General features: G+C 44.4%; 2 protein-coding genes across 7 annotated transcripts in view; one reads left to right on the forward strand and one right to left on the reverse strand.

Annotated features, from left to right (window-relative positions):
• rbis (ribosomal biogenesis factor) overlaps positions 1 to 24,283 on the reverse strand; it is a 123,322-nt gene that overhangs the window by 3,271 nt on the left and 95,768 nt on the right. The window lies entirely within an intron of this gene.
• Positions 12,068 to 24,283, forward strand: part of ralyl (RALY RNA binding protein like) — a 96,815-nt gene continuing 84,599 nt past the window's right edge. For 5 of the 6 annotated variants that reach the window (XM_076047709.1, XM_076047710.1, XM_076047713.1 and 2 more), the window contains exon 1: positions 12,068 to 12,385. The gene's annotated coding sequence lies outside the window, so the exon portion shown is untranslated. The remainder of the gene's footprint in view (positions 12,386 to 24,283) is intronic. The other variant, XM_076047712.1, reaches the window with a different exon arrangement.

The following is a 24,283-nucleotide window of genomic DNA, read 5'->3' on the forward strand; positions in this document are numbered from 1 at the left end:
AACACGACATTTAGACAGCTTTGCAGCTCACGCACTCCTTCCCTCGATTCTTATTTACACCGCCAGGAGATTCATTGTCTGCTGTCACTTGCTGCCTTCCCTCCAGGCTTCGGCTGGAGATGAGAATTGATAACATCCGGAGACACATTTCTCTCACACATGGAGCAAGTTTTGCTCTATCTTGTGTTCTGGAAAACAACAGAACAGTTTTGCAAAACCGTAGATGGTGCCTGTTATGTTTTTTTTTTTTTCTTTTCCTTTAATGTGGGGCGGGGGAATAACACTGGTTTGGTTGTACTGCAAGCAAGTATCACAGCTCATAAGTCATTTCAGATCCTGCTGGGTGTTTCTGCTTTAACAGCTCTCGGCGGGGAGCTCTTGGATGAGGACAAACTGTATATTTAGCGTCCATTCCAAGCTCTCGCTGTTTGATTAATGAGAGAGCAGAGAGATGACCCGGCTGCATTCTAATCACTCACAAGGACACAGAGTGACAGAGAACCTTCTTGCGCTCAGCTTTAAAAAGCTGCAGGGAAACTTCGGTACTGCGGAAATATCTTTGAATCAATTAGTGGAACAACCGGCCATGTATTCCAGTTTGTTACCGTTACCATCGTGCAGGCCTGGAAGTGACTTGTGTGCAAGTTGCAGCTGCCGCAATTGATTGCTCATTGGCAGCCTCTCAGATATGTAAAAGGATATTGATGCTATGCTAATAATACATATAGGATAACATTGATTTAAAAAAAAAAAAAATCTTCCACAGTGAGGGGATTTTGATGATGTGTTTTTGACCTTTTCACAACAGTTTCCATCAGTGTGGCGCCATCGCAAGACAGCCTGATGCAGCCGCGGACAACTTATCAGTTCCATTATCTCGTTGAGAGGTGCTTAATATTCTGTATTTATTACTATTGCTAGTTTGGTCACGAAATGTTTCTCTGGATTATTTTATTTTTTCCACGTCCCTTCATTATCCTTTTTGCTGCACTGATGCTTGCTGCCATATTTGAGAGGTGGGTTTTGACAGGTTTGCCCTTCAGGCCACATCTCAACGCACCTCGACAGACATTCAGAGCTGCCAATGTTGACATGTTTGAAAGCTCCATTAGTCAGCCACATCATGGCTGCAAATGTAAACATAAGGTAAATTAATGTGAACACTTTAAGTGCACATTAAGTGAAAAGCATTCTCACGTGCTCTCCCCAAGTCTTCCACAATTTTCTTTATTTCCCCCCTTCAAAACCAATTTTCGACCTGCCAGTTCCTCACATCCGTAAAACCGGTTGCAAAATTTCAGGCGGGAATGTGTCCTCTAGCTTTAATCTGAGCGAGAAATGCAACATAATGAGTGATGGAATAAAATCAACTCAAATTGGCACCCATGCGAGTCATATTTCAAAATATTTACTTTCATTCAGACAACGGAAATTTTGTAAAGTGCTTGAACACAGTCAAAAGTGAAGGCATTTAGTACAAGGGTGAACAGAAAAAAATAAATAATAAAGTGCTCGTGTCCATGTCGTGGAACACGGACAGAAATTAGCAGAAAGGCTGTGGGTGCTGTCCTTGACGTCTGTCTGTTTAATAAAAACAAACTAAAAGAGAAAAAGAAATGATAAAGTTCCCTCAATTTTATGATTTTATACTCTCTTGCTCGTCATACTGAACCAACAGTTCTACAACTAACTCTTTTGTTTACAGGAGAAGAGGCGACGTAGATGCCTCCCCATCCATCTCCTCTTTAAAAACCGGAAGGTCAAGCACTTTTTAACCCAAGATGATACTTTATGGGAAAACAAGAGTGATGACGGGAGACGAAACTCAACCAAAATGGAGTGTCCATGTGCGGGATGGATTGCCAAAAGCCACCATAGATTCTGGTGATGTATGTGCTGTCACTTTGCGCATTAACGCCGTGACCTTTTCTTCCCATTTCGGAGGCATTGCGGGCCGAGCTGCAGGGAAGGATGGATATGAAACCTGTCACAAGGGGAGGAAAGAGAGCCGGGGATCTCTCTCTCGGCTGCCGTGCCATTACAGGCCGCTTGGAATTAACTCCGAGATATTAAAGACCCACGCCGTGTGATAAGGAAAGGTGAAATAAATAGGATGTAGTGATTTAGACAGAGAGCAGAAAAAAGGAGAGAACATTCAGTAAAGGACCGGGCTAGGTGGTGAAAAAACGATTGAGAGGAAATTGGTTTCACAACACGTGAAGGACCGGCTTCCCTCTTCATTTGTGTTCTTTTGGCTCCAGCCGTAACATGATGGAAATGGGCCAAAACACGGACCGATGGCGCTGTCGCACCCCCACCAGCCTTGTCTCATTTTCAATGAATTTAATAGCATTTTTTCAGATTGTTATTTCATGCTCGTAACTCTTTGCAATACCATTTGGCTCGCCGTCAGCGTCAATTCGTCTTGCGCCGCCCTCGCCGCTGTCTGTGCCGCAGACTGATGATGATTCAGCTTTATGGTTTTTGCTGTCGTGTTTACCACCGCGTGTCACTCTGCCTTTTGACACAGAATGAATATTTGTGCCGATCCAGTCCAGGCTACTGTGAAAAAAAGTGAATTATCAATTATTATTATTGATTAATTGATGCAAATAAGTGCAAAGGTTAAATGTCGAATTGTTGATTCCATTTACTGTTTATAAATTCAGAAAGCAGATTGTGTGGAACAACACTGAGGAATGAAATGTCCTTCTTAGCTCTTCCCGACTAATTCATTTTTTTCCAAATATCAGTGCTTTATGTTAAAGCTTACGCCATACCAGACCTTTTCTCACTGCATCAATTGACACGGCCAACTTGTGTAGCGGAGACCACTATTTTAGGAACTATCATGCTGACTCATAAGACGTTGCAGAGCCTCATAAACAGTAAAAAAAAAAAAAAAAAAAATCCATTGGAGGAACTGTGTGTTCAAGGCTTCAAACTTATGCAAAACAGCAGGGTTCAGTTAAGGACTGGGGCCATGTGATCATTTTGCACAGAAAGAAAGAAAGAAAGAAAAACCTCTTGGACGGACGATGTTCCCTTGTCTTTGGAAAGAACGCTGCCCACCTGATGTACTCGCTGCGGAGTTATGGAATCTTTACTTTGTGATGAATATTTAATGTGTTTTGGATTATTTCACGCTGTGGGCAACTCGCTAAGGAGGGAATGCAGGAACACTTTCATTGCTGCAGTTCTGGCGAGGTTTAATAAGCTGGATGTGTATAAAATCCAAGGGCCTGGATGTGTAAGGAATGCAGGCGCATGCTGCGCCGGGAGAGCCCCAGTGTCCGACTTCCACTATAGCGAGTATATTAGGTTGGATACAGATGCTTACCTCCGGCCCACAGAGATGGCGAGCTGCGTCGTGGGAAGGCTGTGGGACTGAAAAAGGGGCGCTGCATGTTGCTGAAGTAATGGCGCTGACTGGACCAGTCGGGAAGCAGCCACCGCGACACGCAGGGCATCAGGCTGCAGAAACAAAACGTGACACGTGCCTCATTCCCTTATGCCAGCCTGCGACAAGTCACCTCATAACTCATACAAGCGTTGCGGACGCAGGCTTTTGAATTTGTAGCTATACAGTAACCTCATTATCTCAGCGTTGGTATAAAATGAAATAAAAAGGAACCTCAGAGAGCTTTCTTCGCTGCGCCGCCACCCTGCTGCTTACTGACATGAAAAGAGAAAGCCGGCCTGTAAACGGCTTTCTATCAGGCGGGCTCCAAAAATAAACCCACGTCGACGGTACCCCAAGTCTTTTAGAATGCATGAGCTGTAACCTCGAATTTCAAATGTGAACTTATAAACCGCATTTCATATTTGATGGGGTAATATAACATGAATTTTTTACTCTGCGGTTGGAGGGGGAGGCAGGCAGAGGTATGTGTGCGCGCGTGCTGCGTCCCCGTGAATCTCACACATGGATTTTTGAAAATCTGTAATGTGCCTGCCGACCAGAAAGTGACCCGGTGGTAACGCAGCCCGGTGTGTGCATAATAAGCTCGCCTCTTTATGAGTGGTTTGGAAATTTGTCTCGTTGCGATACAGTTTAGCTGGTAGTTTGGTAAGAAGATTGACTGTGCAGCGTTACAACTGGCTGTAGCTGCCTTTGAGCGAAAACAGAGAAAAGCAATGAAGCAACAGAGCCTGTGTGCAGACGAACTTCATCTATTTGCAACAATGAATATGGCAAAATTGTCAATCCAAATGACCATTCATGCCTTTTTGTTGTGTTTTGATGCAACGAGGCTTACATCTCCTCCTCCACTGGCCTGTTTACCATATTTCTCCCCATGACACTGGTATCACAACTCATATCAGTGTCTCAGCAGGAGGGTTTTCAAGCCTCCTATATAAATGCCACTGCAAAAAAAGAGGCAATAAAAATGACCATTTAAATTCCATTCATGATGTGATGGATCTTGCAAAGTGCGGGTCACTGAGGGGGAGAGTGACTGTCTTCAGATGGGCATGAAGAAAAGATCAGCATTCATGAGTTGGCTTTGTTGAAGTGGTTTCATGAAAAGAAAATGTGTTTATATATATTTATACATCTATATATATATATATATGTGCATATATGTGTGTATACTGAATCTATATCTATATATACACACACACACACACACACACACACACACACACACACACACATATGTATATATATATGTGTATGTGTGTATATATATACATATATATATATATATATATATGCTTATCAACCCCAAAATGTCAAGAAGTATTAATATGTAACAACCTGCAGGGCTCTGCAGGACACTTGCCGCGGCTCCGAAGAGGGAAGAGCCTGGTGTTATCGAGGCCTGGCAGTGTGACTCGCTGATGGTATCGGCACCGCCGGCCGGATTCCATTAGGCGATGCCCACATCTGTGTCCACTGAACGTATTGGTCTGGTGCTGCACCGGGGGTGGGGGGATGTAGAGAGTGATTGAACTGCACTCATGACACATGAGCCATCATCCACAATGCAAGGAGTCATATCAGTGCGCACGCGCGCCTCACACACACACACACACACACACACACACACACACACACACACACACACACACGTTAGCTGGCTGCAAGCCCCTTTGCCTGCAAAGACTCTAGAAAGACTCTAGGTGTCTTCCTTAAATAAACTGTACACCGGCTTAACAAAAAAAATGTTTAGGATGATGGAAAATCCTTTCATGCCTTTTTCCTTTTTTATACGCTGACTCCTTTCCCCAAGTGCCAGATTCCTCAACACCAATAGGTGAGTCATTATATATATTTTTTCCTTTTATACACTTACACACACACGTGAACACACACACACACACACACACACACACACACACACACACACGCACACGCACACACACACACACACACACACATAGTGTTCCTGCTGATTTAAGCAGAACATTTGAATTGCAAAGACAGTGGCGGAAATTTTGGGCAGTGTGGCTAGTAGGGAGAACAAAGGTATAATGAGACAGCAGATAAAGGATAAATAATGAGGGGCAGCTCCTTCTTAAATGCGCAGGTCCTCGGAGGTCATTAGCACAGGTTTAAGGGGCAATGGGTTGTGCGTCACCGCTGTTACTCTGCTAAGCCTCAGAGTTGCCAAGTCATCAGCAGTTTAATCAAAAAGAATAGATTCATATTGAGTGGAGGAACTCTCGGTCTTCAGCTGCTCCCCAAGCTTCTTGGCGCAGGCCTGAGAGAAAGACTCCTGAGTTCGCAAGTGTCACACAAGCGGCCTGCAAGTGCCATACTCCTAAAATTTCCAAGGTGAGAAAAGATTTGCACCCTGGAAAGAAAATTCAATTTTAGCTTTGCACAAAGTGAACACAATAACTTGTGTTTCATTGGAAAACGTTGCTCGTTGATATTCAAATGGAGCCATGATTTACAAAGTGAAGGAAAAGCTTTGCTGATGCAGTCTTACAGTCACAACCAGCCCTTAAAAAAATGAGTGTGGCATTCAACACTTTGGTCTATCAGCGAACACTTTGCTTTATTTAACAGAATTTAAACTGAACTGTTTTATTACCCAGAAAACAACAATTCCTTAATAGGTCATCTGAAATTTAAACCACAGCAACTCACTCGTTCACTCACTGACTCACTCCCACGTCACAGTCAATTAAAGAAATGCATTTTCTGAAAAGGAAAGCGCTTCAAACTGGACAAACCCCTGGGCTCTGTGACACGGAAAAATCTTTCACACAAACATTATCCAATTTTCTCTCTTTTCTCCGCCACTCTCTCTCTCGCTCTCATAACAAAAATGTGGGCGTTCATTCATTTTCCTCCAGCTTACAGGCTCAGACTTCCGTTCACAGTTCTCCCATGCAGCTCAGACAAAACATATTGTGTATTGCCTGTTTAGGATTATCTACACAAGCGCCGAGCCTTGGAGACGCCGCCACAGAAAATCCTAATTATGCCAAACGTACTATTCACTAACATTTAGTTGACAAAATGGTGTTACATGAGCAACTGGGCTGAATATCTTTGACATATAAGTCCTTCATTGAAAAAGAAATACGAAACCCGCCAAAATATACAAAAGGAAAATAGCAAAGAATTTTATCTATCAACAGCCCATTTTTTTCTGTCTCCACCTCCTTTGTTGGTTCCTTTAATAGGTTGAGAAACACAAAAAGGAAAAAAAATGAAACCTGTAGTGGTTTACTATTCGGTTTATTCTGAATTTAGTCACATCACGTCTAAATTCTGGCCCTTTTAATTAGCCGGCGAACTGCTCAGCTGTTTGAAGCCTCATCAGTTTAAATATTTAATAAAGAGAGAAAATGCAGGAAGAATTACAGTAACACAGAACCGGTGGTGGAAGAAGCTCGCTAGGGAACATATAATGCCTCTGTCCATATGGTCAGTTATGAATAATTTAGATGAAAAAAATGCACATATTTAACATACTCTCTTTTTAAAATTGGTTTAACAGAACCACTGTAAAGACAGCTTGGACATTCAGTAGAATATTGAAGAGAAACCATCTGAAAACTATATGAGCTGTTTTGTTTTTTTTTCTTCTTCCGGTGGACTCTCTGGGCCAATGAAAACATGCTGGTACACAAATCATAAAAATAAAAGAGAGTTTATTAGCAGGGATGTACATGCTGTTGCTGTGCTGCTTTGTGTGTGTGTCTGTGTGTGCGCGCGTGCATCTATTTCCTAAAGCCTTTTACAATTTAACACTCGGCGGGCACAAAACAAATGGCTGAATAAAAAGAAAAGAAAATCAGCCTCACATCAGAGTGACCCACTGCTGAGTGACTTGCGAAGTTCATTCTTTCAGAAGTTGCCTGTTTAGCTCACGGCTGAGGGGAGAAACTGTCCAGTCATCCAGGAAATAAGAAAGCAGCCGCGTGATGAAGAGAGGAGGGTCTGTCAGGCGTCCCGTCCACCTGAGACTGAGATCATTCTTGGTGTTCAGCCGTCCGCTGACGGATGGACACACTCCTTTTATTGCTTTTTCTGCCCTTTGATCATCCCACTGTGAGCACACAGTATCTGCTGCCGCAACACTGTTTGTGATACACCGGCGTGACCGCCAAGAGGCCCGTGTTTTCACAACTTCGCATAAAGGACATTTGAGACAGTTCAGTGGCCGAAATACACTCATTATTTGACAGCGTAAAAAATGTTACCGGTAGAGTTTTGAGTGAACTTTCAAAAGTTTATGGTTGGACACTAATATGTGGCCTCCGACAGATGAACTAAATCAGTAAGAGAACAGCGGGAGCTGTCATTAGTCAAACTTCTGCTCCTTGGGCCTGAAGGAAAAAGCGTGAACAGGCCGTGCTGTCATCCTGCTCACTGATTCCCGCGAAATAAAGCTTGTCTGACGCAACATAGTGGACGATCAGCAGTCTCACTGGCCCGACGCACAACAACAAATAATACAGTTGTCTGCGACAGACGGCGTCTGTGCATTTGTGTAGGAGGAACACATCATGTCGGAGACTGAATCCGACCTCGACAGCACAAAACCAGCACAGTTTTTATTGACAAATGCGGCAGACAAGCGTCCTTCCAGGTGAAGTAGGTCCACACGCACAAACCATACTGACCTCGCCGCAAAAGCTATTGAGCTGTGCTTCGTGATAAGCACTCGACTGTTATTTAAAGCCGCAGGCCAGCAGCTCATATTGATCAGGGTGGACGGGGCAGGAAGAACAACCACAAATCAGCATATGTACTCGAGAGTGAGTATACGTGCCACTCTCTCTCTCTACTTTGAAAAGTCTTCACTGCAGAGCGGCCATTACATCCGCGTTAGAGTCAAGTCAAATTTCAACATTAAATCTTTTAACTGACATTTATGTTGTTTTTATTTTTATCCTAAAATTGAGCAAAGAAGAATTGTTGGCTCAATTGCACCGACTCATTGCATTGTTCATGTGTTCTTTGCATCCAACTCTCTCATCAGAATGGTCCTCAGATGCAAAACGTTGCTTCGCTTCATACACCTCGCTGCCTGTGGCATTCACAGAAAAATCAATGGAAAAGGTATATCCCCTCAATCCAAGGCCATGTTTGCCTCCTGTGCACTACATCATGAGCCAATTAGCAAATACCGGGGGGCAGTTTAACTCTGACATGAATTCTGCATGTTCTGCAAACATCTCACCTCTGGCTACCATCTGGAGTTCCCTGCAATTAGAGGCTTATGTGTGTGCGTGTGTGAGTGTGTCTCCAAGATTTGCACTTGGTCCCGAGTGGAAAACAGAAACAGAACCGAGGAGGAACAGAATAACCGGTGAAGGTGGTGGCAGCTGAAGTAAAAAAAAGCGTACACAAAAACGGTCTCATATTTTCCAATCAACATTTAATGTGCAAATGTACAAGCCACAAAAAGAAAAATATGTATATCCAATTTTGAGAGCCGCATAACAGTGATAATGATAAAACATTGTAGAGTTTAATTCCATTTAGTTGACTTTTCTTCATAACCATTGTAAAAAAAAATAATACAAAAATAAAAAAGGAACAAATTCCCTCCCCTGTTGTAGTGTGACAATGCTGTAAGCATGTCATTTGTGCTCGCCTTCTCGCAACACACTGCCTGTGAATTCTGTGACATATTAGTGTGTCTGGCAGTGTGTAAAAAAGGAAAAACATCCAACACAGAGCTCCTCCATTTCTCTGCAAGAGTTCTCTCTTCACCTGGAGCAAAGCTCATTTCACTGGAAAATTGGCTCTAGCACTCAGCTCCCCACTCCCCCATTTCTCCGCCTGCCTCTCTAAATTCAGCTGTTATTGTAGTGCCTTAAGCGCTAATCCAATTAGCTATAGGAAGCAAATGGAGCTATCTCTCATTTTTGCTTGTCACCTGCGACCAGGAAGGGCTGAGAGGGAGGAGTTTGGGGGCGGGGGGCGGGGGGCGGTGGGCGCAATGAGTTTTATGTGGATTTTGACTCCGGGGAATAGACACATACCTGGCATGCAAATTCTTCAAGCCCACAGACTGGAGAACAAACAGAGGGCAGAGAAAGAGGAAGTCAGAGGCAGGTCTCCACGTGTGGCTTTGGATGTTGTGCTTGTCCTTCGACACGTCGCTGGGGATTCATCCTCAACATTCCACCTCCCCGCACCTGCTGAAGGCACAGAGCGTGATGTCACAGTGGCTCAGAACAATGTGGAGGCTGCATTCATCTGCAGACAGATCCATTTCAAATTATTATCTGGATAAACCCAAATGCAAATGAAACTTTGCACAAAGAGCCATTGATGTCAAACTACGAACACCCATCGTGGACTGTTATTAACCAGCCACACTGATCTGGACAGCTCCCAGCAACCATTACAACTAGCCAGGGAACAATCTATGTTCAGCTTGCTGTCCTTGCTGTCCTCCCCAATTATTATTTTAATACATGGCAAAGTGACTTTAGCCCGTTTCCCCCTTGAAGCATGAACATGGAAACACAGGCAGCAGTACTGCGGTCATCAGAGAGGGAGAGTCATAACTAAAGTGCAGAGTGTGCGCTGCACGTTGTCCTCCGTCCTACGGTGTGAGCTCTGTCCTGTTCCGACTGTCATCGGAAGTCCTTGCACCGTGCCGACAGACCTTGCCTTCAGTGGCGCCTGCCCTCTTTCACACCCCGGTGCCATGTCAGGATGACAGTTGCCTGCCTGTTGCTCCTTACCCCGAGCTTTGCAACTGTATATAGCTTTTTTGCCAGATTGGAACATGTTGGGTCAGGCTCAGTTCTAACGAGGGCAGGGCGCCCTGGAAAGGTCAGGTGAGGCTCATGACTCACTGGTGTCACTTTTTAAAAATGTACACAGAACTGTTCTACTAATGTGTCTCGCGTATTATCTTATTATTCTGGACAGGTCGACCTTTCTAATGTGCCCTTGGATCGCAAGTGGTGCAGCAAAGAGGCTGTTTGTGGCCAATCTGCAGACAGAGTTTCAATGGGAAAGGCTTAAAAAGAGACAACAATAAATAAATAAATAAATAAATAAATAAGACAAGAATGGGCCTGTCACATGTAACTTATCAGATCTGCCAGCTAACAAACCACTATCAAACGCCGTTTTAGAGGATGCAGCAGAAGCCGAGTTCCTTTATCAGCAGGGACGCGATATGCTGAGATCAAAACTTAACTCCGGAGCAGTGTCACACTTCATATCGTTTGCCTTCTTCACAAAGGAGGCTTTTGAATGCCTTCCCTTCTCATATAGTGACATTCCTCTGTTGTGTCAAGGAGAGAATTGGGTGCACCGGCTGCAGACGCCGGGGCCAGCGACAGTCTGATGTCTGTGGAGAGAGACAGACAGGCACGAGGATGAAACAGGGGAGTCTGATGGAGACCAAAGTCCACCTCCCCCATGCCGCCGCTGGCTGCCAATCTCTCTGCCGAAGACACTTGCTGCGGATAATTACAGTGCTGCTTGAGAAGAGCACCGGAGTTTCAAGCTAATGCGTAATCACAAGTTGGAAACCTGACATTAAAACTGAATCTCGCCATGTTCCGGGTTCAAATCGTTGTCCTTGGGGAAAACGCAACCGCTGAGATCATTGTGTCCCCGCCGACGCGCAATCACTCATTTGCTTCCCTGCAGCTTTGTGATTGCGCTGCATGGGAGGGCTCAAAAACAACAGGAGGGAAAAACACACACAAAAAAAATCAAAAGCCCTCCACTCCCTGCCACAGAATTAAGACACATCAACTAAACACATAAGAGCCTTCATGCTTTCAGAAGAGAGACATCCAGTATGCAAAGCTGCGTGCAAGCTGGAATCGTTTGCAACATTTGACTCAGTTGTTCAGAATGATTGTGTTGAAGTGCGACAGCGATTGCGGCTGATTGGCTGAGCCAGGTCGGGATAACAAGTGACTCTGTCAAGCAGAGTCGTTTCATAGTCTGCATTGGTTCCCTGAGCACATCTCATACTCTAATTTGTAATCAAACAAAAAGGATTAGCTGTTTATGATCAACCGACACCACAAACACTCTGAGCTGTGATTACAGAAGCGGCAGCAGCAGCAGCAGCAGCAGCAGCCTTTTAACAAACTGGTTCTGGAGCTTTCATATGCTGGGAGGCAGGGGATACTTAGCTCCCCAGAGTTCAACAACACAGCTTCTTTGTAGAGCTTTTTGTTCTGAGATGCTCGCTGAGCCAGCTCACCAACAGTACACACAAATCAAGACAGGATGAAATCACTGCTGACAGTAGCTCAAAAATATATGATTAAAACTTCACTTTATGTTGGGCTGGACATTTATGATAAGTGGTAATAAATAAACAACAAACTAACAAATAATATTTTTTTTTATTATATTATATTATATTATATTATATTAGCTTCTGTTCATTGGTCAACACGGTTTTGGAATGGTTTTAAACATTAGCGCGTTTGCCAGGTCACATGATTGCGCACCTGCCGCTGATTAGTGATCACTCTTGATGAGTTTGGCACGACCGCTGTGAGCGAACTCGGTAGTTGTGGTCATTATGGCGAATTATAAGCGGTTTGAGAGTGGAAACGAGAGAGAGAGGGGGGGAAGGAAAAGGTGTGAGAGATTGAAAGTCAGTGAAGTCCGGAGACACTGGAAAAACTTGTCGATTCGTCTGTGTCTGTCGCGCAAAGACGCACGTTCCGCCGGTAACTCCGGGCCCGACGGCTCCCGGGAGGCTGGCGGACCTGCCGGACCCGGGTCGCACTCGGAGGCAGGGCCTCCAGGTTCAGACACGGCAGCGGAGGTCATCAAACCGGGCGCCGCCCAAACCGGAGACGTTCGACAACGCCACGGTGGTCACGTGTCACGTCAAAGTAAGGAAAATGGAAGCGTCAAACACCATGACCTGGTCCAGGACTCTTTTGCCAAGACTTCCCGAAGACCCCTCGTCTCAAAGTAAGTGTGAGCGTGTTTATACATGCATGCTGTTTTTTGTTACTGGCTTGCAGTGTGGTACCATAAAAGGTTAGCTCGCGCTTGTTGTCACTTGCTATTCATGTGCTGTGATGGACGCGCACCTTTTGCTTGTAATACTTGACTTGTTGCTGTGTCGTGACGGGAACAGCTGGCTGCCTCATGCTGATGCTGGAGTCTGGACCTCTTTATTTGTTGTGATGCTCAGTTTTTGCTCACCGGATCAGCTGCTTTTGTTGGGTTGTGACGGCTGTTAAGTGTAATTCCAGCTTTCACATCGCACACCCTGTTTTCCTTCCTTCCTCCTTTCTTTCTTTCTTTTTTATTATTATTGATCATCATCTCTGTGGTGCTCTGCTGTGCTTTAGTTGTCAGATGTTGGGAGAAAACGGTGTTTTGTTGCAGTCACGTTGCATTCAGCACGCTGGACAGTTACGCCGCCTCCTTCTTTTCTTTCTCTCAGCTATTGGAAAGAGTTTATGTATGTGTTTAGTTATACCAACAAAAATTGATCTTGCAATCTTTTATTAAAAGGCCAGATTGTAGAATGCGGTGTGATATACATGACGTGGCCCCAGGCCAGTTTTCCGTCCCTAGGGTTATGAGTGAGATTCTGCCCACGAGCCACAGTCATGGCACATCGATGCAACACGATCGTTTAGCTTTACATGAGTGATTATCACGCTCGGCTGAGTAACTTCACCAAAAATAAATTAGCCTGATTCTCCTTCGAGGCATCAGACTCCACTTGGGTCCATTTACATTTAAGCTGGAGTCCCGAATGGTTTCAAGGCAGACTGTTAAAAATAGTTTGTTGTGCAGGACAATTACGAAATGTGTTGGCCCGCTGTGTTGTTGCTTGTCCTCTTCTCACCCACCAGACATGGATGATTGTCACGCTCTTATTCTTGAAATGACCCTGAACCCCCCCCCCACCTGTACTGTCCAAGTTGTGTCCAAGAAGCTACACTGTGTATACTATACAGCTGTGAGCAGAATCTCTTCTGTCCACATGAAAATGCAACGACCCTACAGATCTGACAGGGAGTTCTTCTCTAATTTACCCATGCTGGCATTTGTTTTATTTATTTATTTTTTTCTCCACTCCAAACTGCAAAATTCTACTGCAGGGAAAATAAAAGCAGTAAACATGTTTGCATATGGAGAGCTAAGATTGAACGCATAACATGATGCAAACAATTTTGGTGCTAGAAGAGCCTGAGGGGGAAACATATTTTCATATTCATTAACAATTTTTGAAAGTGTGTGTGTGTGTGTGTGTTTGTTCCCAGTTGGATCAGGCACATACTGTAAACTGGTTGTGTTTGGAATGTAGCCTGGGACCACTGTCACATGTCGTCTACATCTTCGGCTCTGGTTCAGCCCTGTGCGTGTGGGTGTGCGCACGCGTGTTTGAGTGTGTGTGTGTCCGTGCGTGCGTGTGTGTGTGTGTGTGTGTGTGTGTGCCCCTGAAAAACCAGAAAACATATTCTTCCACCTACCTGTCATGGTAAAGCATGCATACGGCTGCAAGTTAATAGACTTTGACTTGAACACGACGGCACCACAATGCAGCACTCTTGGCAGTAAGGAAGCCATGGTCCGGTAACTTTGGCTCGGTTCTCAGCTGACAGTGAGGGGGAAAAAACACACAGCCAGCATTATGCACGATATACTTTCTAAATAAAGTAGCACATTAGGCCTCTGAAACGGCACAAGTTCCACACTGTGACTTCAGTTTTGTCTGTTGTGCTGCAGCATCCCAGCTCATTGAATTTATTTTTTTTTTTAAAGAGAAAACAATTACCTGTGACTCGGAATTGCTGCATAATGGAAAATCTGTCATAGATATCCAAAATTAAAGCCAAAGTAAAGGTTGAAAAAAATACTGCTCAGATATTATTTGGTATGCATTCAGTGCTTGTGAATGATGGTGATGATGATGATGATCACTGTGTCACATAAGCAGCTGTTTCCTTATCCTACGGATCATGAGTGTGCATTTCCACGATATTATACTCAAAGACTGAAAGGAAAAAATATATTTTATTTTCATCACACTTTGTTTGTGGCAATCGTTTGTCAGCAATTTTTTTTTTGTCTGATCTAAAGAAAAAATAGTCATTAAAAAATAAAGCCTTGAGCCTTTTGCGGCCTCTCTAGCAGGTCGCCTCTTCGGAGATCACAAGGTGCATGACTCCCGTCTCTGGAAGGACGCTGCACAAAGTAATCTAATTTAGCAGGTTTGTGTCAAAACAGTGATGCAGCCCCAGCCGTCGGCCTGCACCAGGTGGAGCACTAGGAGGATTCTGATTATTAGACCTTTATGTCTTTGGTTCATGTGCAGCGAGCCCAATTTGAGAATATGAGCATATTTTCAAGAGAGCGCTCCTCGCAACCAGCGGCTCAATTATTCAGCCTGCCAGAGAGATGAAATGACCCTGTGGTATTAATGACTCGCGCCTCGGCTTGTTTGTGATTGAACGTAATGTGGTGACATTGAAGGAGTACGAGCCTACATTTTCTGTGGTGAGACTTTAAAACTCAAAGTTTAAGTTTGGCAGTCTACGTGTCCATTTCTCAGTAAAAAACAAAGCAGAAAAAATGGTCCCCCCCCCCCCAGTTAGGCAGAGCAGTTCTCCACCATTGGCCTCCAAAACTGTGTCAGGTTTAAAAAAAAAAAAAAAAAGTTGTTTTTTTTTTTTTTTTGGACCGCCTGCTTGACTAACCTGCAACTCATCCCGGCTCATATCAAAGTGGTCCCCTGTCCTTTCTTTAATCAGACAAGATGCAACCTTGAAGTGGAGACGTCCAATCGCAGCATGTTGAAATAAAACGAAAGGAGCGGCTGCATGAAAGCAAAGCGTTTTTTTTTTTCTCAAGGCCTGAATTCCTGTGTGACTCTCAAAATATTATTTTATCTTTGGGAAGAAAAAAAACCCAAGCACTCTTGTTTGCATTTAAATAACTCACAGGCTACATTAGCAGCTGCTTAGAATTCCTGACGGCAAAATAAACCTAGTCTCCTCTTTAATTTAAGGTGAAAGCCCCCCTAATGAAGTCGAAATGATGGATCTCTCAGGACTGGCTCTGCCAGTTGTTTTTTTGTTTTTTTATTCGCCTCCATTAGACGGCCACTAAGCGTCCCAGTGGAAATGTTAATTACGGACTCGCGTGGCTTTGGATGTAGTGGCAGCAAATGTGCGCGGACGGGCTCTGGAGGAGTAATCGTCTGCTAATACAAGAGATGTGTTGCTGTAAGGTTCCGGGGGCCAGCGAATAAGTTGCATTCATCAATAACTCTCCAGCCCAAGCTACATGCACCGCCGGGTCTCTAAGGGCCGGAGCAGTAATCAGATTATTTGTTAAACATGCAGAGCTGCTGAAGGCATGAATGCACTGGTTCTGCTAATCTTGTATTTACTGCAGGGTGAATATTTATGAAGCAGAAAAGCGGCACTGCTACGTGGATACAGCAGTGGGGGTGTGTAGGATCCAATTTATAGAGATGTTTCTTTGCTTTAATGTAATATGCTGTGGATAGTGACGTGTTATCAAAAAAGGACAACTTGTACTTGAGCAACAAATGATTTGTAGGAAGCATCATGCAGTTTGACTGGTGGAATTACGTCTTTTGCTCAAAATTCAATTCCCTTCTGGAGACGTGCACGTCCAGAGACAAATCGTTCTCCAACAACTCCAGAGCCATTTTACCCACCTGTGATTCCTCTCCTTCGACTCATTTAATGACTCATCCTTGCAACCCAATAATTGATTAAAAAAAAAAAACTCATCTGTACCCAATTTTATTTTTTATTTTTTTGCCTGAATCATTTTTTCTTCCCTGAATCTTACAGAGGATTGTGTCCATTAGACTCCAGTAGGCTCGTTTAAAGTGCCCTCATTTCTTTTCTGTACAAAAACAACAAAAATCTTGAGGTGTGTGGGCAGGAACCCTCAACAGACACTCCAGGTTAGACCTCTGATAACGAGTAGTTAGATGTGTCTCTTCTGGGGAGTGGAACCAGCGACGGTTGGCTGTTTTTAAAAAGGAAGATGAAAATGCAGCTCGGCGAGCAGCATCAGTACTGGATGATGATGTTTTACGTGAAAAAATGTATCTATATGCCTCAGTTTAATTCAGTGCCTGAGATGTAAAAGCCTCTAAGCGCCCTCTTCGATTTGAAGTTTTCTGGTTGGATTCTTGGAGATGTTCTCCAGTGTCTGCCATTGCACCCTCTTCCTCTCCAGCTCTCTCTCAGCTGCAGCGTACTAGTCTTCGCTCCGCTCAGGCGTCGGCCTATATAGACATCACACTGTGTACTCAGTCATATACAAATTGGGGCGGCTCGATGCGTGCACACACACAAAGGAGATTACAGCCCCCCCAAAAAAAATCAGACGTCCTGTGGGATACCTGCAGCTGTGTGTGTGTGTGTGTGTGTGTGTGTGTGTGTGTGTGTGTGTGTGTGTGTGTGTGTGTGTGTGTGTGTGTGTGTGTGTGTGTGTGTGTGTGTGTGTGTGTGCCTCGCTGGGAACGCTGACTGCGGCTCCCAGTGATGTAGCTCTGCTCGCCAGGCGGAGGTTCAGAGCCTGCAAAGTCAATTTCTGTCTACTTATTAAATCACCCCATGGCACAATCAGAGGCAGGCTGTTGGAAAATAAACATCCTGCTGATGGAGTGTGATAGAAGGTGTTACCAAGGCTCCTGGGGAGGGGATTTCTCGGAGTGCTCTCGCACATGTTGACTCTTTGCTGCGATGGGGCGCAAAAAAAAATCCCAGAGCAACGGCAGATTTTTAGAAAGAAATATCATTCTCTGTTTAAGAGAAAGTACCTTTCACTTTTTACTGTGAATACCAACATGAGTTTATAATATTGATAAATGATAATAATGATGATGATAAATAAAACTAATTGAAAAGACACTTGATTTAATTTAGCATCCTGAGACCCCCGAAAAATGTCTCCGGTGAACCCAGGAGTCCTCTGCCTCTCCTTCTTCGGCATTCCAAGCATAAAACAACTAATATTTGGTGCCCATTCCATTATGCATCTTTCCTTGAGCTGGAAACTCAATTAAGACGTGATTTTCACATCAATTTTCTCTCTGAATGCTTCCCCGGGAAAATGCCACAGGCAACTAATCTCGCGGTAATAGCAATATATCTGTTTTCAAGACTAAATATGCAGAGACACACTCACACGCACACATTCTCATTTCCCAGCTACCAGATGTTTTGGTAGGTCAGATATCTGGCAGGCAATCAAGCTGAGGGCGACGGTCATGTGCACGTGTGCAGAGTCATACTGTAAATTACAAACTCCACGGTGTGAACGCCTCGATGGAACGACGGGAATTCCAATTAAATGCTCCACCAAAGTCAAGTTCTGCACTGCAAGTTGCATGTCGCAGCTCATTTGTTGATCGAGGTGGCGGCAGGATTATGTGACGAAATGAGCGCCGTAAACTGGAGGAGACAACCATCAGACGGAGGGATTAATCCATTAATTGTGCTTCTAGTGAGGCGCTGCAATGCACTGTGCAGCAATGGCAGGAGAGGAGTAGGAGGAACATAATTTTTCCGTATACCCTTACTGCATTGAAACTGCAATGGACAGACATCCGTTTATCTGGCTGCTTCAAAATTACAGTGAAGGATTGATAGTGAATTTTGTGTCACACAATGAGAAGATGACAAAAAATGTTTTATTTTACACCAAAGGCAGGCAGGCAGGCAGCAGTGCAGACAGGGAGCAGTACAGGCAGGCAAAGTAAAGCTTGTTTCCAAAAAATGATCTTTACTGTGGGCCACCCCTCCTTGACAAGCCACCATAAATGCATCTGCAGACCACAGCCAAAGAGCCATCAGCAATTTCAGGGTCGACTTGCAATCAAACCGCATTCGCTGGAAAACCGGACATTAATTTGTGATGGTTGCTCGCAGGCTTTACCCTTGTTAAATGATTTAGAGGGGCGTCCATTAAACCGATAATGAGGTCTGTGTTTAACTGCCACTTTACCGCGGCTAATTGTGAGCGAGTCCAAACGAAGGAGGCGTCGCTCGGGGAAAGACCTGCTGTACAAAACGGCTCCAGAGTTCCATTAAGCTCGATTCTCAGCTGTTGAACATGCCACCTTCCGTCCATCCACATTCCTGAATGACTGAAAAAAGATGCTGTTGACCACTTGGCGTGGAGCATCGGCTGCTGAGTGCAGCTTCACGCAATGTCATTCAAATGGATTCAGTCTTATGTTTTGGCCAGTCTCACTCCCAGAGGTTGATATGTTTGCCAAGCAGAAGCAATATTAGCAAATCCACCGCAAACCTGGAGTGTTGAGCGGCATAAATATTTGAAGCACATTTTATGAGTATGAATGCTGGGCGCTTCTGCGCTTTCAGACACTGTAACTGATCCTGATCCCGAGGTCAGGCAGGTATGAATCTGAATAAATATATTTTAGCTGCACATTACTAAAGATTGCTCGGCTGCTACTGCACAGATGGTAGAAGCACAGTTCGCCTCCGCCTGTTTTCTTATTCTTATTTATTTATTTATTTTTTTGCACAAGCTTTCTCACACAGCATGGATATTTTTAAGAGGTCGCATGCGCAGCCTCCTGGGAGCTACTCAGTAGAACCAGTTATCTGCTTATTGCCCCGGCTAAGGGTCGGGTGTCAGTGGATTACGCGTTCTTGCTGCACCTCACTCACCCTCTTTAGGCGGAAATTTCTCCCAAATGTTCAACCAGCGGGTTTGAATCTGAGCCCTGGACCTGACAGTCTTAGGCTCGTGCATCTCTTCAGGTGGTAATGTGTGTGTCTTTCCACATTTGTGTAACATTTCAATGCAAGACGCATCGTGATATAATCTTGCAACTCTGCTTTACTTTATTTTTTTCTCCTAAAAGTTTTTTTTTTTCTGTCCTGAAAATGTGAGACAAATGAAAGAAATCCGGAAAAGAGATTTGAGTGTGGAAAGCAGTTTTTAACCGGGACTCGTGCTAAAAGCAACCAAGTCCATCGCTCGAGCCGGCAAATCAGCGATTTGGGGGGCCCCGGCATGTAACGAGATCTCTTGACAATCTGATGAAGTTATGGTGATAGTTTGCAGTAGGTTTGTGCCTAAGGTGCTGGTTTCCTTCTGCTATAACGCGGCTTTGAGAGAAAACTAAGCCGATAAACGCGCAAATGCAATCGTGGTTGCCGGTTCTCTGTGAATGGCGCCAGGCCAGGCTTCATTTTCTTTGTTTTCTTTCTCCTGGAGTGTTATTTAAAAGCCATGCGAGGGGCCCAACGTTGCTCTTCTCTGCCAGGTGTTGATCCCCTGGACTGCCTTCATGCAGAAGCCCCGATAATGAGTCTCCGGAGACCGGAGTGAAAGTCATAAAAGTTAATGTTCCTCGATAAACACTGAATAGCAGCCATCTGCCGAGCGCTTCCGGATTCATTGGAAGGCGGAAAAATTATAAGGAGCTTCAAAAATGCAAATGAACAGGGGCGAACAAAACAAACTCAATCAACAACCAATAACGCAGCTGCTTCAAGGAGCGAGCACGCCAGCCAGAAATAGGTTTCTGCTGCTTTAATTGGAGCAAATTAATGATTTAGCTGAGCATTAGCTGACTGAAGGCACTCATTGTGACTAATCTTCATCAAGCCATGCACTGATGGATGTGGAAATGTTGGCGTATGAATAAAAAAAGGGATGGAATATGTGCATATTTAGGCGTGTGGTGCGCTTCAGCGTTCAATGCTGCTGTGTCTTTTTGCTTGTAATTCCATTTGATTTATGAATGCGGAGATGCGCCGCTGCCGCCTGAGACCTCTGAGCTAATTGAAAGAGCCATGAGTCATTATTTGGTTGCAAAACACAGCGGCGGTGTTGTCGGAGACATCATTCGGCAGCTTTGGTAAATGCCGCAAACTGCAACGTTGGATCTCTCATATTTCAGTTGTACTTGTATAGTTATACAATAAATTAGTACCATTGTGTTGATGTTTTTTCCTCTTCAGCCTGCTGTTATGACGCCATTGGCAGCCGGGAATGTGCTTCCCTGCCGATTTTCTGAACCATGTGTTAATGATCGTGATGGCTCTGTGAAAAACTGCAGACTTGTTGAGGGTGTAATGCCGCCTTCACACTAGGACAGCATGGTGCCGAGTAAGCGGTGATAGAAAATGGATGGACGGATGCTTAGAAAAGCAACAATATCTGAAATGGTTCCAAACACAGTTGCATTATTGTTGAGTGGAAAAAGGTCTATTTTTATGTGTTTTGAAATATCCGACCCTTTACGATCTCTATTGCAAGAAACACTGTATTGTAAGATTCCAAGAAATAAACAACTAATAATAAGATGTGATTAGTTCTTTCGGTTTTGAACTTGGAATTGGCTCCACATCAGTTATTTTAATAATTAGTGCAAGCTGCATTATGACACGCTGCACTCCCCGGGCTTTCGATTGTCTTTTACAGGTCACAAGCATGAAATGCTTGAAGCTCCTTCAGTCACCTTCAGCTTTCTGCACTTTTGTTTTTTTTGGTGGGTCTATTTTTTGGGGGGGAATTGCTTTCACCCTGTGAAACTTCAGAGGCGCAAAAAGTGGCGTTTGATCGTACGCAGCCCAGGGGGGCGCTACGCCGGCGATTATGTGACTGGACGGCAGGATTGAGGCGCAGAATACAGCTAATGCAGCGATTGGTCGATTTTTAATATCTGTACATTTGTGTCGCTTACCTATGATGTGTTGCGTTTGAAAAGATTCGTCGGGGGTGTATTCAGGTCATCAGCCCGCTATGAGCGGAGCGGAGACTATAATTGCTTTCCAAATTGCCTCTTTGAACAGCAGCCAAGTCAATTAGTTTTGGGATTGTGTTTCTTACAGTATCACTGTCCAACTCTCGCGGCTTGTCTGTATGAATTTTTTAAACCGGCATTGGCATTCAATTACATCTGTATTTATAAGGTGTCAGCCAGTGTGATTAGTTAATTATGTTTGCGCTCCATCAACGAGTGACTCTCTGGATGGATCCCTCCCACCCCCCCTAATGTTTCAAAATGCAATCCTACTCGCGTGCCGGCGTGGAACGTTACGCGGTTCACTGCTTTGTCTCAAACAATTCACAAGTGGAGATACAACCAGTATGGAAAACTTAATTAAAGGCCATGAATCTAAAACCGCCTCATAATTAAGGTGTTAGGAGGATTTTTTTATAATTTTTTTTTTTTTGTCTCATTGAACGAAGCTAATAGCACCTGTGTTGGCAGATAACGCAGCTGTAGCATAAGTGCTCAGGACGTACACTTTTCCAGGGGCTGAAGTACACAAAACCGAAAACACAGAACTACTGTGCTCCATGTTTTGTCTTTTATAGTGATGGCATGAGATCAAAAATGCTGCAGAGCCCTTTATCAGAGCAGCCCAGCATCACCAGGTTGTGGTGCGTTGCATATATTTCATCAATACAAAACATTGCTTCAGGATATCAGTACGACTTCGGTGTGACCCAACAGCGGTGGAGATTACGCCGCCTTTGAGTCATCGCAGCCATTATGTTCCAAGTATTTTCAAGGTATTTTTTTGATCCACTGTTGCATCACCCGCCTCACCGAGCACTGCGCTTTCTTGTTGTTACGTCAAGCCTTGCGAGTCAATAGCGTTCACGCTGCTCGACGGATAACATCTGTCAAACAGCTGCAGTGCGGAAACCCACTTTTTTCCATCAAACCCGTGACTTTCCTGCACGTCCCCCGCTGAGCCGTGGATGAGGCAACACTCGTGAGCGCACATTACGGTTTTGATATCACGGTTTCTTTTTTAACCGGTTTTGCATCGGCACAAGTCAGACCTTCTGCTCATGAAGAAACACTTTGAAGAGTTAATCCCAGCAGGAGTGGCTACTGTATTGTGGTAAATGAGGTGGGACATATTCTGCCTCGCCATCTGTGCAACCCAGTCAAGACGCTCCGCCCACCCTCCAATCATTTTACCCTTGTCAGACGTGCAGTAGTTTGCTTTATGGCTATATCGAATCATTATTGTTTTTTGTTTTAAGGAGTGATTTCGTTTTTTTTTTTTTTTTTTTCGGTTAATAGTCCTCAAATTCTCACTCACAAGTTGTCTGAGGCTTTTTGACTAATGCTGATTCTGGCCCCTGCCGCCTGAAATTCACGGACAAACTGAGCAAAGAATATGTAGATGCAGCCACGCCGATGCCTCCGCCCTGCTGTGGCCTGACAGAATCATTTCGCACGAGTGGCAGCCGCGCCGTCAGAGTGCACGTCGCACACAGACAGGGAGCAGTCGGTGTCACCCTCCCTCCCCTCCCCAGAGGAATCTGTCAAAACAACCGCTCCCTTCAAAACAAGTCAGTCATACTTATGGATAATTCTGGGAAGAATAAACAGCGCTGATTGTTATTTCTTTCTCTCCCCCCCACCCTGAAATATTTATAGCCGGCGCAGCCTGAGCTGTGAGCACCGCAGTGTTTCATGACAGATCTTCACTCCTTCCACATCTGTCAACACTATAAAGTGTGCAGAGGACGACGACGGCTGCTGCTGCTTGTCTTGTGCGTCAAGACACCTGCCTGCTTTCCCTTGAGACCCCCAGCGTGCCTTTCACACCATTAACGATGTTTCCTGGACAAATGTGATAAACTGAGGGGTGTCGGCACAGTAACTACCAGCGCCCACACACCCACCCACCTATCCAGGTTCTTGAGGGGGATACTACTCTGATACACTGTGAAATCGATTCCGCATAGCTGTGCTATGATCTAATCTTGTCGAGCAAACCAAACTTGTCCCACGGAGAGAGAAAAAATATTGGACAGTGCGGTTTCCTTTTGTACTTGTTCTGTTCTCAAAATATGCAGAAATAAGTTTTTGTAGAGATTTATATAGAGTCTGAAAATAAACAGCTACTGACTATTGACATTATTGTTTAAAAAAGCCAAAGAAACGTTTGAAATAAAATAGATATCACAACAGACGTCTTTTATTCTTCTTCCGATGACCTTTGAGACTCTAAATCAAAGTCTCCATCCTCCAAGTTGTCTTCTCGGGGGCCTGTCTGCATTCACAACATGCTGCCACTTTTTCAAGAGCAATCGAAATCGCCAAAGCTCACAACATGAAAGAGTGATCAAGTTGGTCTGCAGCATGTCAGCGGAGAGTTGCCTCCCACTGGGTTGTGATCGCACACTTAGTCACTCAACGCCGTCAAGTATGATACTGTACAAAATAACAAAAAATAAATAAATGTGGAGAAAGACGAGTGGCCCCTGGCTGTTATTTTAAAAGACGTTTTGTGAGTCCAAATACAGCGATAAACAGCTGTCTGGAGTAGTTTTTGAGGGTTTCCAGGACTTGAAAGTTGGTATCGATGCAGGGGGGGAAGCAGTCATCACTCCAATATGAGATCCGGCTGACCTGCCTGTCACGCCGCTGACGTTTGACTGATCTCTGCTCTCTGTGGTCTCCGCTCCTTATGTTTATCCAGCTCCTCCAAAGCCGCAATGTTCCTCATTTCTCATGCTGAAAGGGAGGCTGGATTAAACCCAGATCAGGCAGGTCGATGTAAGCGGGAGCTTATACCTGCTGCCAGGCCAAATCTGGGAGAGTTCAGGGAGAATTCCTTTGTCGTTGTTTTTTTGGTTTTTTCTCTTTTTTTTTAGGGGAGTGGGAGGACTTCTGACGACAGCATTTCAATCCATAGTTTGTCCATTGTCCCAAAGAGAAAGAAACAAATAAATAAATCCTGATGTTTGAAAGCCAAACTGACCAAACTTCCTGTGATTGTTGTGCCCTGACTTGTGCAGTCACTAGTGTTGAAGTCCTCAATAGAAAATTGTTAAAACGGTGACCAAAGC

The sequence above is a fragment of the Nelusetta ayraudi genome, unplaced genomic scaffold, assembly GCF_046127955.1.
Source record: "Nelusetta ayraudi isolate G7.1 ecotype Tasmania unplaced genomic scaffold, CSIRO-AGI_Nayr_v1 ptg000094l, whole genome shotgun sequence".
Taxonomy (NCBI): Eukaryota; Metazoa; Chordata; class Actinopteri; order Tetraodontiformes; family Monacanthidae; genus Nelusetta; species Nelusetta ayraudi.